The following is a 17,828-nucleotide window of genomic DNA, read 5'->3' as shown; positions in this document are numbered from 1 at the left end:
GTGTACATCCACCATATAGCTCAGCGATAATGTTAATGAGATAGCCCACAGCACAAGACAGGAGGATGAGACTAGAATTAGTGAACTCAGGATGCTGCTATATAGCCCTGCATACATTACAAAATCTGGTATATGTGGATCCATCCATCCACAACACCTTTTCCCATTTTTACACATGGGGTCAGAGTGTCACTTCGAGTAACAGTCATCTAGAGTCAAAGGTCAAACTGCCAGATGGCTAGCCCAGCCGCATCTGTTCTTCCCTACCACATGCACACTCGCACCTATGGCCAATTTAGAGTGCCCAGTCCACCCTCTGCATATCTTTTAATGTGGGAGAAAACAGGAACACCTAGAGAAAACCCATATGAACGCAGGAAGGATATGCAGACTCCCCTAATGAGAATCCAACTGGAGAAGCTCTTGTAAGGCGACAACACTAACTGCTGCTCCACTGTGCCATGTCTGTGAATGATTCATTTAAAAGGGCATTGACAGGGGAATAATCTTCATATAGAAAATAGATAGCCTTTTGTCTCGAGAGGAAATGTAAACCATTGTTTTATTTACATTTGCAAAGACTTCACCTGGCCTCGAATTCCTTCAGTAAACCTCCACCCTTTTACATCTATTGATGTCATCATATAGGCATTCTATTTATCTACTCCAGAGTTGTAATTTCCCAAAACCTAAAAAGAAAAAAGTTTTTCTTGCATGCTTTTTTTAGTGACTGTGACTGGTTTGTACACTTGTAAACAACAGTTGCTTGCTGACTAGTAGTATATACAAAGACCTACTCTGCCTGTGAGTGGACATTTGGCATGAACTTATCAAAATGAGTAATATTAAACACCGAATGCATGCATAGAAAATATAATGTAAATGAAACGTATATGGAGACAAAGCCAATCAAATGAAGTTTTGTATTTCAATCCTTTTTACAATAAAGGCATCTGATCAGATAACATGTAAATATAATCCTACAGCACTGTTTAAAATGCAGCTGCATCTCTGCAAGGACAAGCTAGTAAACATCCACATAGTTAATTATAAAACCAGTGTTCATAAATATGTTTGATATGCAGCTTCACAGTGTATGGATTTCTTTCTGTAACTGAATAAACAGAACATTGTGGCGCTGTTTGATTGAACATGTTATTTAATGCTTTGATTCAGTGCATTAGTAAGTATGTACATTATTTCCCTCAGTCAAGCATTGTACTTCACTTACCTATAATAAAAAAGAAATACTGCCTGTCCAGCCTAAGTACCAGTTAGCAGAAGGGCACTGTTTTATAACAGGTATTACTAACATCATTATTTTTTCTTCTCCATTACAATGTTGCCTGTGGGACAATGTTCCCAGAGGGATGGTGAGAGAGAAGCTGTGCATGCTACACATTTTATGCACTTGACTTTTGCACAGATTGTTCTAGTTAATCACTTCATTACTTAATATCTGCACTCATTATCTTGGACTGTTTTCAGATACAGCCCAGGCGGCAAGGGTAATAATCGAACCAGTGGTTATATGCATAGATAATTTACAGGAAACTTTCATATTACAGGTGTTCGATTGGTGGGGAGAAACCAGAGTACTCAAACTTATTTTTACCCACACATACATGTATGTAATACATGTATATAGGAATACATGAACAAATGAGAGAAACCTATGAAGCAAAGGCAGTAACTTCAGTAGGAATAACCCCCTTACACTGGAGGTGAGGCACCAACAGTCACTATTTCACTGTTGTAGTACCCTTAAAAGACTGATGCTGAATATGTATTCATGAGGTAGGTGAAAGAAGCCATGTTGGAAAAGCAATGAAGATAAATTCAAGAAGTGTGAGGAAGTTGCCCTTGAACCATAAATTTTGAGTATAAATTTGTTAGATGGGACTTGGGTGACCATCAGCAAAAGGCAGTGAAGCTGATCTGGGTGCTGGGGTTAAAGTAGACACTTGCAGTGAATAGGAGTTTGGAAGATGGTGAGATGACCCTGGATGGTAAACATTTAATATAAATTCAGAAAGGAATAGTAACTGGGACCTTAAACAACAGACACTGAATGCTTGAGTTGTGTCAAGGGGTTCAGTGGTATCTTTTCATGAGCAAAGATCTTTTAAATGCCATGCTACAAATCTGGTGTACAGATTTTGCCATTTAGCATAGTTGCAGCAAAAGTCTCCCCAAATAAAAACAGACTCGTAACAGTGAGTAACATATTGGGACTAAACCTGTACAGGTATAACTTAAAAAAATATTCTAAATTCACTGTAGAGAATGACATTTCCTGCCAATACAGTTTTTAAATAGCACTGCTGTAGGAGGGGCAAGACAGAGATGGCAACTGCCCCCATCTGCCAACTTGTAGGGGGAACTGAATAGGTTGACAGTTCGTAAGATGTCATTGAATATTGCAGTCATGATTGTTTATAGATGAGGGTATCAGATAGTGTGTTTTCTAGGGCTTCACGTTCCAATGCTATAGTTGTGGATTTTTCCATAGCTTTTATGGCTGCTTCTAGTTTTATTTATGTTTATCTTTTTTTACATTTTCCTTTTGTTTCTAATGTAATAATTTACTGTGTTTTTTCAGACTTCCATGCAAGCCTCAATAGTCCTTCCCCTTTGTTCCTCAGTTTCCTTGCCCTTAATATACGTTTTCATCTTCCTAAATATCTATACTGGTTCCCTTCATCTCTTTGCCTTCTGCAACTAAATTCAATCCAACTCTATAGGATCATAGGAGGTTACTAGGCTATCATCCCGGAGGTCATTTCAAGCCTAGCCATTTCATCGCAATGTAATACCATAGATACTCAAGTCAATACCCAGGATTGTATTTAGTAATGACTGCCCATGTCCAGGAGGGTCTCAGGCATTGTCCCTGGTTGGTAAGAATTTATGAAGCTCCATCCACACGTCCAGGTTACTTTTGAACAGTGTCATAGAGGTGCTCTGCTTTACATGAATTGGCAGCCTATTCCAAAAATGCAGCAGTCGCTGGGAGACAAATCTGTCCCTCCAGCATGTCCTATTTAAGTTGCAAGCACTATTTAGGTCCCTGGAACAGGTAGCTGTAGTCCTGTTTGATTTACGGATTGCAGTAAATTCATTATGTTTGAGTCGGAGATTGTTCTGTAAGGCATAGGTCTCCCCTAAGAAGTCTATACAGTAATGAGTGTAGTGACAGGGACTTTAGTCGGTCTGTATAAGGCACATGCTGGAGTCCCTTGATCTTAGTTTGAAACCTCTGAGGTGTCTCCAATTGCTGCAGGTGCTTTGTACAGTACATGCCAAAAGTGGCGTTATACTCTATTATGGGCCTGATTAGTGATGAGTATAGAGGGGTTATAACCTCCTTTACTCTTGAGGCAATGCCTTTGCTAATAAAGTGTGCTATGTCGAAAGCCTTCCTTTCTACAGTAGACACATGGTGGTCAATGGTAAGGTCAAAGTCTACATGTGATCCAAGATCTCGTACCACTTCGTAGGTACACAAGATGATGTTAATTTGATAGTGTGAAAGGACACTTACCAAAGGGAATGATGCATTTCTTTGCATTCAGTTTGAGACTGGGACTAAGACAACAGTCGTTGATCTGTGCAAGACCCTTCTGAAGTATACTGATATCATTTGGATATTCAGTAATTGCACCCAGTTTGCAGTCATCCACAAACTTGGTCAGCCACAGCCTCTTAGTTTTGGCCTGAACATCTGAGAAGTATATACCAAACAATAGGGGCACAAGCACTGACCCTTGTGGCACCCTGCTGGTGACAGGTCTGCTGGTTGATGTGGAGTCACCCACTTTGATAGTGTGACAGGTTTGTGATCCAGTTGGCAACCCATCTTACAACAAAGGGGTTTACATTCAATTTGCTAAGTTTATCGGTAATGCCTGAGTGTGGGATTGTGTCAAAGGCCTTTGCCAAGTTGAGTTATGCTGTGTGCACAGATTTGCCCTCGTCAGTGGTCCTGGTCACATTTTCAAAGAAATCCACCTGGTTTAACAGACAGGATTTGCCCTTGACAAAGCTGGATTGGGTTGGATCCAGGTGTCTTTGAGGTCCATGATGATATGTTCCATGGCTTTGCAAATGAGGCTGGTCAGACTTATGAGCCTATAATTCCCTGGGTCTGTTGCTAAGCCACCTTTGTGGAGGGGAATAACTGTTGCTGTTTTCCATTCTGCAGGAACAAAGCCTGTAGTTAGGCTGTGAATGACTAGGGTACTTAATGGTGATGCTAATTCAAGTTCTAGTTTGTTTAGAAGACAGTCTGGGATGCCGTCTGGTCCCACAGAGGCTGTGTGTTTTGTCTTAGACAAGGCTTTAATGATCTGCTGTTCAGATACGTAGAGTGGAGGAAGTTGGGTGTAAGATTTGTGATAAATATGGAGGGGATAAGAGAGTGAAATTTTCACCAAATCTGTCCATTGGCAGGTTTGCTATCTCTGCGGGATCAGTGTGTGTGATACAGTTAGTCACTAGTTTGGCACATGCTTGGTACCTACCGTTTAGGCTACGTACATAGCTGTAAAAGGCATTATGGTTATCTTTGGCAGTGATTGCGAAGTTTTTTTCCAAGTTACCCTTGGAGGATTTGACGTGTTGCCTTATTTGCCTGTTAAGGCTGAGGAGGATGCTTTTCATTGTTGAGGCCTCACCTTAGTTTTCTTGGGCAGTAACTTGCGTTTCTTGTAAACTTTGTTGATGCTGGATGTTCACTAGAGAGGCTTTTTTGCTTGGGGCTCTGGCTTTAATTCTGTCTGGAACAGCTGAGTCTATATACTTATACAAGTGATCGTATAGGGATTTAGTGTAAGCTTTGGTGTGGTTAGCACCTCTTGCTGGGGGTGGGGCTTGGAATGCATTTATACCTTCCCATAAGATGGTATAGTTTGCTTTGGTGAAGTTTTTTAATCTGACTTCACCCTTTGTGAGTTCTGGTGTTAGTGCCAGTTGAAGGCGACTGATTTGAGGGTCCAACAGTTGCGGTGGTGCATTTGTTTGTCATGTTAGTAAGGACCAGAACTAGTATGTTTGTTCCTCTTGTTGGGTTTGAACAATTTATTCCAGGGCATCTGAGTTAAAGTCAAAGAACTTTTGTGCTAGTGAGTTAGGGCTAGAGTAGGTTTCCCAGTTGATGGTGGGATGATTGAAATCTCCCATGGCCAGAGTGTTTGGCAATATTTGGATTGACTCCAGTTTGATCAAGTAGGCCTCATGCACATCATGATCTATGGAGGGGGTCTATAACTAGCTATGACTTGATTGGGGTCTTACCCACAGTAGTTTGAACTTGAGTAACTCCATGGAGTTGTCCAGTCTAACTAATCTCTAATATAAATAGAAACACCACCTCCTTTGGTTCTCATGTGTTCGTTTTGCGGTCTGAAGGTGTGGAAGACATTGTACACTTGCAAGGCTGGGGTACTCTCTGAGGCCTTGAACCAGGTTTCTGTGACTGCACAGACATCTACATCCTCCAGTGATAGAAGTGCCTCCAGGTTGTGCAGTTTTTTGCTTTAATCTCCTAGCATTTAGCAGCATAACCCTTATTTTGTTATGGTTGGCAATTTTTTTTGAGACCTTGCCTAAAAAAAGGCACTGTGGGGGAGGCCCTAAGCCAATTATTGAAATTTATATTGTGGCATTATTCTGGGTAAGGGTAATATGCTGCTCAAGGCTAGGGACATACCTGCCTAGGACACACACTCTGAGAGCTCAGTCATGTCTCTCTTCATATAGCCCAGTGAGGTACATCTTGTGTCGTTCACTCCAACGTGAGCTATGACAGAGTTAGAATGGTACTTCTTGCCAAGAGACCTGAGACCTCAAATATCACTGTTTATTATGCTCTACGTCTTTTCCAGTCCAGTAATTTCCTGTCAGTGTCCCCTGTGGAATGGCCCACTGTCTTGGTCAGAAAACAAATAAAATAACATTTTCAAGACCAATGTCTATTTACTCAGTTAGTCCCACTGCAATCCCATACTCTTTCATGATGACCAGTGTAAACCGTAGTGATGTATGGTCACTTTTTTGGCAGCAAAGTCCTAACTTTTAGATTTCTCTCAAAATCACAGAATTAGACAGGGAAATCTCCCATTCCTTGTTCCAACCGTCAACATTTGTTCCAACTATTCTTGGCAACTCTGGCTGCCCCTGTTAAATGTTGGAATACTGATGATTACCACAGACAGACTGATGTCTCCTATCACCACCACCACCACCTTTTAAACTAGCGTTAACCTAGTCATTGTTCTTGACAGGTCAGTTGGGTGGTCTGCTGAAGGGACCTACTACCAACATCCTCTTCTACCAAAACCACTGAAGCACAGAAGTGGTGTGATACTTTTTATTGGAACAGCAGTTGTTTTACAATAAAGGTTACTCAAGGCTTCAGTCTATCAGGAATCTGTCATTAGGAGACAATCCATTAGTCTAAAAGCCCAAGTAGTTATACTGTGACACATGTTGGTCAAATAAATGATGTCATATCACTTCTGTGTTCTGGTTTTCTGTTGGTGAAGCAGCACAATTCTGATTTTCTACCTCCTGCCCCAATTACCTTTATTTCTAGGAAGCTGAGAGTGGGTTGCCTTTCCATCCTTCTCTTGATCCTTCTGTTTCCTTCCACCTTAGCTACAGTGGTAGCTGAACTTGCACCAAGGATGAATTGGTAGAAAATGAGTATTCATGTTATTGGTGCATGTCCTTGGTCTTCAGTAATTACCAGGTAGCTCATCATCTCAGCTTAAAGCAACTGACTTTGTCACCACCTCCAGTAAGAGGAGCTCAGTGGTCCATAAACTGAAGCTTGCAGTGGAGTGTAGGGAGAAGTAAGTCTGCCTTCTTTGTAAATGGAGGCTATCTGTTTCTCTCTAGTGTGTCACAGTGGTGTTCCTTTTGGAAAGCAGGAGGTATAAAGTGAATAACTTTAACTGAGAAGTTATATTCCATGGGAAGCGTTGAGCCATTTATCAACTGATCTTGCATTAAGGTATGTGGAACATATCCGACAAAGCGTGCTGTCCATGAGTTCTAGTAAATACAGATGGGTATAGCCACTTGCCTAGGTATGTAAAAGCCTGCAGAGTTTCAAGCAGGTCACCTCCAGGACAACTGACACTTACCAAAGAAAGAGCATGACCTTGGTATTTTTATAAATAAGTAGGCATTTGCTTGAAAACACTCACTCAGTCAAGGCACAAAGGTCATCCTATAATGCCGTGCAAGTGAGATACTAACGATGAAAGTCAATAAACAACAATATCATTTACAAATCGTACTGCTCTAAGGTTAGGACAAGTCTAAGCTAAATACTTTATTCAGACAGTAAAGACCTGGCCGTCTATAACATTGCCTGAGGGACCCTTGATAAAATTAACACAAAATTAAATGGGAAGCCTTTCATGGTTATCCTAAACCATCTACTGGAGAGTTTGTTAGAAGCCAGGCCGTAGTGTCACTTGCAAAGTGTAACCCATTTAGTCCATCTGTGAGGGACATGACCCACTGTATCAAATGTTGGGTGGAGTCGGTGAATAAGGATTTAGAGGGTTTTTTTTTTTTTTTTACATATTATCCAGAAGAGATGCAGTTAGGAGTTGAGTAGGAGTACTTCTGCTCTGCCTGAATCCATACTGACAGGAAGTCAGTAACCCACATTTATCTAAAATACTTTTGGACCTGTTGTGCACCCCCCACCCAACAGCTTGACAAAACATGGCAGAAGAGAAATTGACTGGACATTCCTATTCATAGTAACACCATAAACATAAGGTATTAGACAACCATGATTTCTCTACCTATATCAGATGCTTACCCTTTGGCCGTAATGAAATTAAGTGTATGTGAGATTTTGAGTAATAATGAAGGATCATGTTTATAAAAACACAAACCTCTAGTACCTGGGTGGTTATTTTCCGACAGATCATTCAGAAGCGTAAGCATTTGCCTCCTAGTGAGCATCCTGCAGAAAGAAGTTTAAAAGAGAATGGCAACTTTTAAAATCTGATCTTCTCCTGTGTTTTCAGCCTTTTTTCGTCTTGTCAGCACTCAGCATTTCGAGTGCCGACTTTTCAGTAGGGAGACCTCTGTGATGCATTACTTTGAGCCTGCATACTACTTTCTTACAAACGCTGTTCAGCAAAAAAATATATTTATATAGTGCAGGGCTAGATTGGTTCTAGACAGACCTATCATGAGCTATGAGCTTGAACAGCTATTTAAGATCCTTAATCAGCCATGGTAGTTGACATTTTCAGTGACTTTTTGTGGTAACATGAAAGTGTTTATTCAGAGTATAAGCATAATAGAAAGGAAAGCGTGCAGGGTTGTGGAGAGATCATTAAACTTTAACATGCACGGCCAGTCTCTGCTTGTACATCTGCTAGTAATCCTTGCTCTCACAATATTACTTCTTGGTCCAAGGACATGGGTTGAATGGATTTCTCTGACCATGTAACCAGTCCATGACAATGGGCATTAATTCAAAGTAAAAGAGCTAACAATCCATACTCACTCATGTCTGTTGTTCATTAGCAGATGAAGCAATGAGACATTGCCTGTCATTTAATTAGTTGAAATAAGTACACACAGAATTTGTAATAGGCTTAATATTTCATAAAGTTAAAAAATCTATTTTGCTGCCTTCCAAGGAAGCTAGCATTAAAATCCTTATGCATTGGGATCATTTTAACCACTGGAGAGAAGAAGGGATGGGGAGAAGGAGAGAGAGACGGACAGAAATACAGTGGAAAGTCTTCCATTTTGTTATGCATATGGTGGCATACAGACTAACACAATCAGTAGCATACCAATCCCCTCCCCCTCCCTGTGGTAGAGGTTCCCTCACTAATCAATTAGGACTGTAGTCATTAGTTTAGTTTGAGAAGAGGGACTTTCATTTCCCAAGAATTCGTGACAGGTTACTGGTAGATAAAAAAATTTCCAAAAAAGTACAATGCTTTTTGGATTTGTCAGCAAGAATCCTCCACCACTTCAGTATAATCTGCTCGCTGCACAAGTCGGAGCTTTTATGAACTTCAAAAGAGACTGGACTGGAATAGATTAAATTACAGCAAAGAAATCAAGCCCTTTTAACAAAATGTGAAATAATAATTGCTACTTTTTTTTTTCTGGGACTCTCTCTAATGAGTTTGGATATTGCTGCTACATTTCTCCTGGTATGGGGTTAGGGAGGGGGACCAGCAGTCTATCTATGTTGCATGGTTTGGCATTCATTTCAGCTATGCTGTGCAAACCAGAGCTTCGAGGTACAGAGAGAGTGGTTGAACTTACTTACAGCGAAGAAAACAATCCTTTTTAAAATGGGGAATGACTAGCTTCTACCTCTGAACCTTTTTGGGACTCTTTCTATAGTGATGGCATTTGGACAGTGCTTCTGCAAATCTCCTGGCAAGAGGAGCCATCAATTTAGCTGATTTTTTTCTTTTTTTTTTTTGCCACTTTCCCTGCGTGGTCCGTAACTGCCTGTATGTTGTGGCACTCCATGCATTTGAATTCTGTGGAGTTGCATGGCTGGGTGTTAACTTCTGCTAAGTTGCTCAATCTTGTACAAGCAAGGGCTTCCAAAATATTCAAAACAGACTGAATTACAATTAAAAAAAAAAATCAAACCTATGACAACTGGTTGGACCACCTGCATCTGCTGTACCTTTCTATGACTTTGTCCCTACAGTGAATGCATTTAAGTATTTCTACTGTTACTCTTCTCCTGTGAGAGAAGGGGAAAACAACAGTTTGTCTGACAATCTTTTTTAAGTTGTTCTGTTTTCCTTCATTGGCTGTAGCTGACACTGTGTGCATTTGAATTATGTATTGTTCCATGGTGTGGCATTCAGTTCAGATAAGCTGCTCAATGCTGTGCATTGTGCAGCACTGTGCGCAATGTATGCATTATTGTATACAACCATAATCCTCCCTTCCTTTTAGTGGCGACCAAGGTAAAATTGTACAGTTCCTTCTTATTACATAGTAAAGACTGTACACTATCCTGCATGACACATGAGGTAACACTCCAGTTTACATAAGATTATTCACTACATGCATATTGACTGTTACTGATTATTCTCACTGTCATTCATTGATTGTTACTGAATATTATCACTATTTCCACTGTATTGGTCATTTCAGTCAGGTTTACCAATGTGCTGTATATGCTCTTGATTATTGATGACTGTTGCAATCCAGTGACAACTGGGCCACCTTCAAATGGGGTGTTGCTGTGTTCTGATTACTACTTGCTGAATTTAGTCTAATGCATTGCACTTCTGATTGCTGCTGCTGCTAAATTTGGTATACACTGCATAATCGGCTCAGTGGCATTCCCAGCTATCCTGGATTGTGATATAACTGTGTTCTGTTGGACTACTGATTGCCAGACATTTTTAGTATTCATTACATAACCATCTCAGGGGCATCCAGTCATCTTTAAGCAATATAACTGCTGCATTCCTGATTATTATTATTTGTTATATTTTAGATATACATGTTAAACTTATGGTAAGCTTGAGCAATGCTAAAAATGTTTTACTATGTTCATGGCATTCATTGTTTTGCAAATTGTGGCAAAAAAGACATCCATGAATGTAATGCTGTTGTGTTGTACTTAAGATTATTGTATTTGTTATAGATGATTTATACTCTTTACTCACAGCACATCTACTAAATAGCTTGATCTTGGGCTGGCTTATCACTGTTCTATTAACACCTGTTTTAATTAGTGTTGTTACCTACCTTGAGTACTGCCATTGATAGCCTTGACTCTGCTATACACACATTCTTACCCTTGTATTAGACTGATTTATTTCCCAGTCTGTACTAATAAATTCCAACTGTTGCATCACCCATATTCTTATCTGTATATTGTCAAATGTGTTACACCCTTCTAACAGGTATACTACTTCAGGATATCCAAGTGCAACTAACTCTGGGCAAAACTTCAATCCAAATTGTAGCTTGCTAAAGATCCCCCAGGATTCCCACTCCTCTTTTGTTGATATACTGGAAAAATATTAGGGTTCAACCAAACACCCTAATAATAGGTGATTTCAACTACCCCACCATTAACTGGGAAAACTACTCCTGTACCAACTCCTTCACTCAACGCTTTCTGGAATTCATAAATTCCAATGCCCTGGATCAATTTATCCACACCCCCACCAGGGGCAACAATATCCTAGACCTAGTCATTACCAACATTAGTGACCAGTGTTCCACACCTGAAGTCATCTCCTCATTGGTCAGATCCAACCGTAAGCTAATCACCCTAGATATCCACATCCATCCCCCACCCCCCATTAAGGAAACCATGGTAAAAGATTTCTCCAAAGCCAACGTCATGCTTCTTAAGACAGAAGTGGCAAACATCATGACACCCATGCAGATGGACAATACAGTTACGACTGCTGTATCCTACACAAATACACTCTATAAGCACTTACACAAGTGCATGGATTGTGCTATCTCAAACGGAACCAAGACGCTATCCTCCAAAAAAAGGAAGCCAATCTCATGGTCCCCTGCCATAAACAAACTCTACAACAGAAGGAAGAAACTGTTGCAAAAGAGAGTAAAATCTCATGAGTGGAGGAGCTCCCTGGTCAGCCTCAGTAAGAAGATGAGATCCCTTATAAGATCCTCCAAAGCTAGCTACGAAAACAAAATCACCACTGATTCTAGGGACAACCACAAAGCATTCTATAGCTATGTTAAGAATCTCAATGGCAACACCCAGATCTGCTTTGAGTTACAGCACAACGGCACGAAAATTACAGAACCAACTGATATTGCCAACATCCTGGCAGATAGGTTCAGTGCTAACTTTACCCTCTTTCACCCCCTAAAGGGCCCATATCTGTACAGGAAGAATGCAGAGTCCCTGTAGTCACAACTACACAGGTAAAAGCTGCACTTTCTAAAGCCAAAAACACAGCATCCATGGGACCGGACAACATCCCAGGCTGTGTTTTACATGAACGTCAGAACAAACTGGCTCCCCACCTAAGCACCATATTCAATCATAGCCTCATGTCAGGCTATGTGCCCACTGAATGGCGCACAGCAACAGTTATCCCACTCCACAAAGGGGGAGCCACCACTGATCCCAGGAACTATCACCCTATTAGCCTGACGAGCCTGGTCTGTAAGGCCATGGAACATATCATCATGGAACTCATAAAGAAAGACATTGGTAACCTCCAAACTCTGGACCCTACCCAGTTCAGGTTTGTGAAAGGCAGAGCATACCTTCTGAACCTGATAGACTTCTTTGAGGCAGTCACCAAAGCCGTAGACAAGGGTAAGGTGGTCCACATAGCCTATCTTGACCTCGCCAAGGCTTTCGACACCATCCCCCATTCTGGAATTATAGCTAAACTCACTAAACTAGGTATAAATCCCTACGTCACAAGATGGGTTGCCAACTAGCTGACTGACACAACCCACACTGTAAAAGTTCCAGATTCCAAATCTGACTTTAAACCAGTGACAAGTGGAGTACCACAGGGTTCAGTCCTGGGACCTCTCCTGTTTAGTATCTACTTCTCTGAAGTACAGGCTAACACAGAAGGCCTTTGGCTAACGAAATTCACAGATGACTGCAAACTAGGAGCCATAGTCGAGTCCACAAATGATGGGGACATCCTACAGAAGGGCTTCACTGAGACAGATGCCTGGTGTCAGAGCCATGGCCTCAAGCTGAATGCCAAAAAGTGCATTGTTATCCCCTTTGGTAAAAACTCTGTACCCATGAACTGCCACTTAGGCAGCCGTCTACTTAATGCCGGATGTGTGATGAGACCTTGGGACCCAGGTGGATAGAAATTTCTCCTTTGATGATCACAGCGCCACAGTAGTCAGGAAATCCTTCTATGTGGCACACCTCATCACAAAAGGGTTCTCATCCAGGAAAAAAGAGGTCAGTGTTCCCCTCTACTCGACACTCATTAGACCCATTATAGAGTACAATGCCCCTTTTGGAATGTACCTCACAAGACATCTGCAGACATCTGCAGCAGCTGGAAAGGCCACAGAAGTACCTCACAAAGGGGATTATGCCCTACACTGACCATCTCAAAAAAACTCCAGCTTTACTCCGCAGCATATCGCCTACTCCAAGGTGATCTCTGCCTAACATATAAAGCTATGCCAAACCCAGAGCAGTTGGATATGCTACACCTAAAGAAATCCCAATCCCTCTGAGCTACATGCTCTAGGGACCTAAACCTTGTCACCACAATAAACAGGACATGCTGGAGGGATAGATTCCTGTCCCAGAGACTTCCCATACTCTGGAACAAGCTACCCATCTATGTCAAGCAAAGTTCCTCGTTAGCACTCTTTAATAGAATTCTTGATGAGTGGATGGGAAATAGGAAATACACCCCTGGGATCACTTCTGTGGCTCTGCTCGACAGGGGCACAGGAAAATAACTTTCTTGTGTGGCGTAAGCCAGGGAACCTTGTTGGCTAGGCTTACTTAGGCCCTTGGGCTGATAGCCTAGTACCTACCTATGAACCTATAACACAAGGGAATTCAATCTTGATTCCTTATGCCATTTAAAGTCTACTGGCCATTATGGAATCTCAGGTGATATTTGCCTCTTCTGTGATCAGTCTGTTAGTTGGTATTTTGAGCTAATGCAGGAATTGCTTCATGCTTTATGAAAATCTGTTACTGCTGTATTATAGGGAATCAGCATGTGAAAGGTGCAAGTATTTACTGAAGTCAGAGGCTATCGTCTCACTTCAAATTTCATTCAATAAGCATCACTTGCCCCACTGCAGATGAACTCCAAAATGCACAACAATGTTGAGGCTATCAACAAAACACTGCTGAAGCCTCCCGGACAAAGGAATGAAAAAACATAGCTATTAGATCTTAAAGCAATATTTCTAACTTTCACCATACATTACGCAACCACTGCACATAAACAATGATGCTGACTTCAAACCCTTAAGATCCTCTGTCTCTGCATCCCCCCATGGTAATATTTCTGTAATAAATGACTCCATTACCAGACACACTGACACCATCCTCACCAGCCTGGATAAGTTCATGATTACAGTCAGAAGTCTTTCTGGGACATTATGTGGCCTCTCAGATCCCTCCATTTTGACAAATTATAACAACTTTGTAATGACTCACGTGAAGTGAACTATCTTCGGTGCTCTTCCCAGAGAAACATGTAAAAAGAGATGATGGACCTTGCTAAGTATGTGTCTAAAGCAGGAGAGAATGGCTTTGAGTTGTTTACTGCCATCACTCTGAATGGTGCCTAGATTTAAACACAAGATGACCAGCTTCAATATTTGATAACCAGTGTCATTATAGGGGAAGCCAATATGCATCAGCATGGGATGAGATGGGTGACCGCCTCCCTGTTTTGACAGGGATGCTGTGTACCACTTGTACCAGGACTTTTGTATTCTGGGTAAAACCTTTGGAGCCCTCACACTACCTTTTTTAGGCAGAGTCAGTCTACTGGATACTTGGGCATGGCCTGTCCTAACTTAAAAAACATTAAGGTAAATGTACTCAGTGCCAGGGGACTTAACAAAAAAAAATACCCAAACTTGAAACCTTTCTGCAAATTGAAAGTATTAATACACGTGTCGCTATGGAGGCATGGTGTCAATGTAATTAAAGCACTTCCTCTGTTCCTGGATGTAGTACTTGTGCTCTTCAGACCTACTGGCAGCTGGGGGGAAGTAATTGGTATTTGTAAAGCATCCCATCATCTGTCAACAAATTCCTTTAAACCCCAAAACTGAACACTTAAAACTGAAGTTACTTTAAACATGGTTAATTAGCACTTCATTAACTAGCCATGGATCACCCTCCATGTCTTATTTTGGCCATGAAAGCTAACTTATTGTCTTAAATCCCATAAATACAGACACTTTTTTTTAATGTGTGAGCAATTAAACATTTATAAATCATTTGACCTACACCACTGAAGTAAGCATGACCATCAGTTCTCTTGCTTTACAAATGCTAATTCCCTTGAACAAATATTTCCTACCTGGGGCTCTAATGCTTAAACACCTCCTATAACTCGTTGCACCTCCATGTCTACCATCTTACCTCATTAATTTAGACAGAAAATCCATGAACCTCTCCTTAAAAACAGGTGGTACTTTCCCCTGCAAGTACTTCATTGTTTTGAGGATTCTCAAATGATAACCTTCCACAACTATTAGAAGACCTAAGTAAATTCAGCTGTAGTCCTCACCAGCTGACTGTATTGCCAGAGCTGGTGCCAGTGCCTTAGCTCCTACTCACCCTTACATGTTTGTATTGATAAGGTGGTCTCTATCAATACTAACTATACTGAAAAATGTAACAATAAACCCATATAGTGGAATTACCATTGTTAAGTAAGTTGTATAACAAGAGGAGGAAATTACTTCATGCTTATAAGGTTTCATATTCTGTCCACATTAAGAGATCAATCGAGTTAACTAGCAAAGATCTTAAGAGTGCCAGTAGGACATTTAAAGCTGAATATCAACTAAAATAGCCCCTGAAACCAAGAGTAATTATAAACCCTTCAGTAATTATATCAGGAAGTTAAAAATTATCAACTAACAATGTTGTGCACTTAACCACAACAATTCTACCCATTCATACCCCAAAGAAATAACCAATATTCTCGCTAACAAATTCAGTCCTGATTTTACTCCACCCACAAGTATAACTGTTCCACAAATTCCTCAGTGCTAGTGGTTTCCCATAAATACTATGGAACATGTCCTCTTAGCTGGGACTAGGAGACCTGATGACATACAATGTTATATGATTATTTGTTTCAAATGTGGCCTAAGTGAGTCCTTACTTAACTTGTAAAACCTTAACCTCTCCAAAGATGACCTTCCTGAAAAGGTGGCCCCCACCACTGATGCAGGAAACTGTAGATCTGTTAAGCCTCATATGTAAAGATAATAACAGTGTACTATTTCTAACCTCGTAAACATAGACATTCAGAACATATTATCCCTGAGCCCTCATCAATTCAGCTTTGTCAAAGGCAGATCCTGCTTCCTTAATCTCATTAATTTCTTTGAAAAAATAAAAATCACTGAATTAGTGACTAGTGCATATACAGTGCTTGCAGTTTATCTCATCCTGACCACAGCCATTAGTTTGCTTCCCCATGCAGGTAACAGAGACAAACTTGTAAACCTGACTATGAATCCGTATTCTTTGCAATGATAGCTAACTGGCTGGCTGATGAAACCCATGTTGTCAGGGTTCCAGGCACTTCTGAAAGTAAAAATTTTAATAGTGACATCCCACTGGTCTTTGTGTTGGTTCCTTCTGTTTGGTGTTTACTTCATGCTAATACCTTTGGTCTTCAGTTAACATTTACAGACAACTGCAAACTGGATGCTGTTATTTGTTCATCCACCGGTACACTGTTGCTCCAGCAAGGGTTTATCATCCACTCTTATGGGTTGCATTGATTTTTATTGTAACCCTGCGAACAAACCACCGCCTTCCATGGAGTTTACTAAGCAAGGCAACGAAATCAGCATAGAATCCCTGGCCTTTGCAAATCACAGAAGCAAATGCATAAAACTGTGAATAATTTAGACATTTCCAGTCTACCTATCACATGTCCTTGAGTGTGTGAGAAACCACAGCTCCTGAGAAACCCCACGTAAACAAAGAGAGCACAGGCAGACTCCTCACAGAAGGTACCTTTGCCAAGAACTCAGCTGGAGAACCTCTAGCTATTAGGCAGCAGTCAGCGGAAGCTCCTACTTTGCGGAATCTGCATGTCCTCCCTGTGGTCAAATGAGCTTTAAAGACATGCAGGTAGGTGTATGTGTGTGCCTTCTGTGAGGTTTGGGCACCGGGCTGGCAACTCAACACTGTAAAAACATCACTGCCAATCAATCTGCGGACCACTGATCCACTATGGTGACACCTAACCGGGAAAAGCCAAAAGACATTGCTTGCTTGCTGCCTGTTGTACGTCTCAGCTGTTTGCTGTTTTCTTCCAGTAATGCTTAGGAATACTTTATGAAATGCACAACAGATATTTTAATCATTTATGTATTCATGCACGCTGTCCCTCCTCACCATCCTCCATCATGGCCCTCTCCTGGTGCTCCTTTCCAATGTTCATGTTACTGCAGACAAGCAAAGGTCATCCTGGCATGATGCTATCCTGACAGAATGTGGAAATTTGCCCTTGAGTATTCCCTTTATCCATGTCCACCATTCACAGTGTGCTATTCCCTTTATCCATGCCCACCATTCACAGTGTGCAGTGAGATCGATGTGGTTCATGTGCACTAGCTTCCACGCAGACACCATCCGCTGCAGATGATCTGCTCTCATTCCCACTATAACCTGTTTGCCATGGCTAGACCCAGGCAGAAAGAAAGTCTCTGTCCAACCTGGGAGAAGGATAGAGCTGTCAAGCACCATTCAACCCCACCCCCTGCCAGTGACATCCCATTCACTAGTCAGACTATACGCTGCAGTTGTATTGTCAGTTATTTGTAAAATAATGGTGTTAATCAAAGCACTTCACTGTACAAGCCGTTTATGCAAGTCATGTGTTATAACTGGGATAGCCCTGCCATACACTGCCTCATTTATAAACGGAGGTCCTGTTTAGTGTAAGACTTGACAATTAACTGTCTTCAGTTCCTCCATTATTATTTATAGGCTTACAGATTACATTTTTATATACAGTAATAATAAATGCATTCATTAAAGCATATTACTTTACATATATCAAACTATCAAGTTAAATGTGATCTCCTTTTATGCA

General features: G+C 41.0%; 1 protein-coding gene across 1 annotated transcript in view; it reads left to right on the top strand.

The window, feature by feature from the left end:
• The window catches only part of CPVL (carboxypeptidase vitellogenic like), a 1,169,046-nt gene that overhangs the window by 1,109,233 nt on the left and 41,985 nt on the right, over positions 1–17,828 (top strand). The window lies entirely within an intron of this gene.

Source organism: Protopterus annectens, chromosome 3.part1 (genome assembly GCF_019279795.1).
Source record: "Protopterus annectens isolate FY-2018-M chromosome 3.part1, PAN1.0, whole genome shotgun sequence".
NCBI classification, from domain to species: Eukaryota; Metazoa; Chordata; order Ceratodontiformes; family Protopteridae; genus Protopterus; species Protopterus annectens.
The sequence above is the reverse complement of the archived record's forward strand: the minus strand, read 5'-3'. Positions and strand labels throughout refer to the sequence as shown.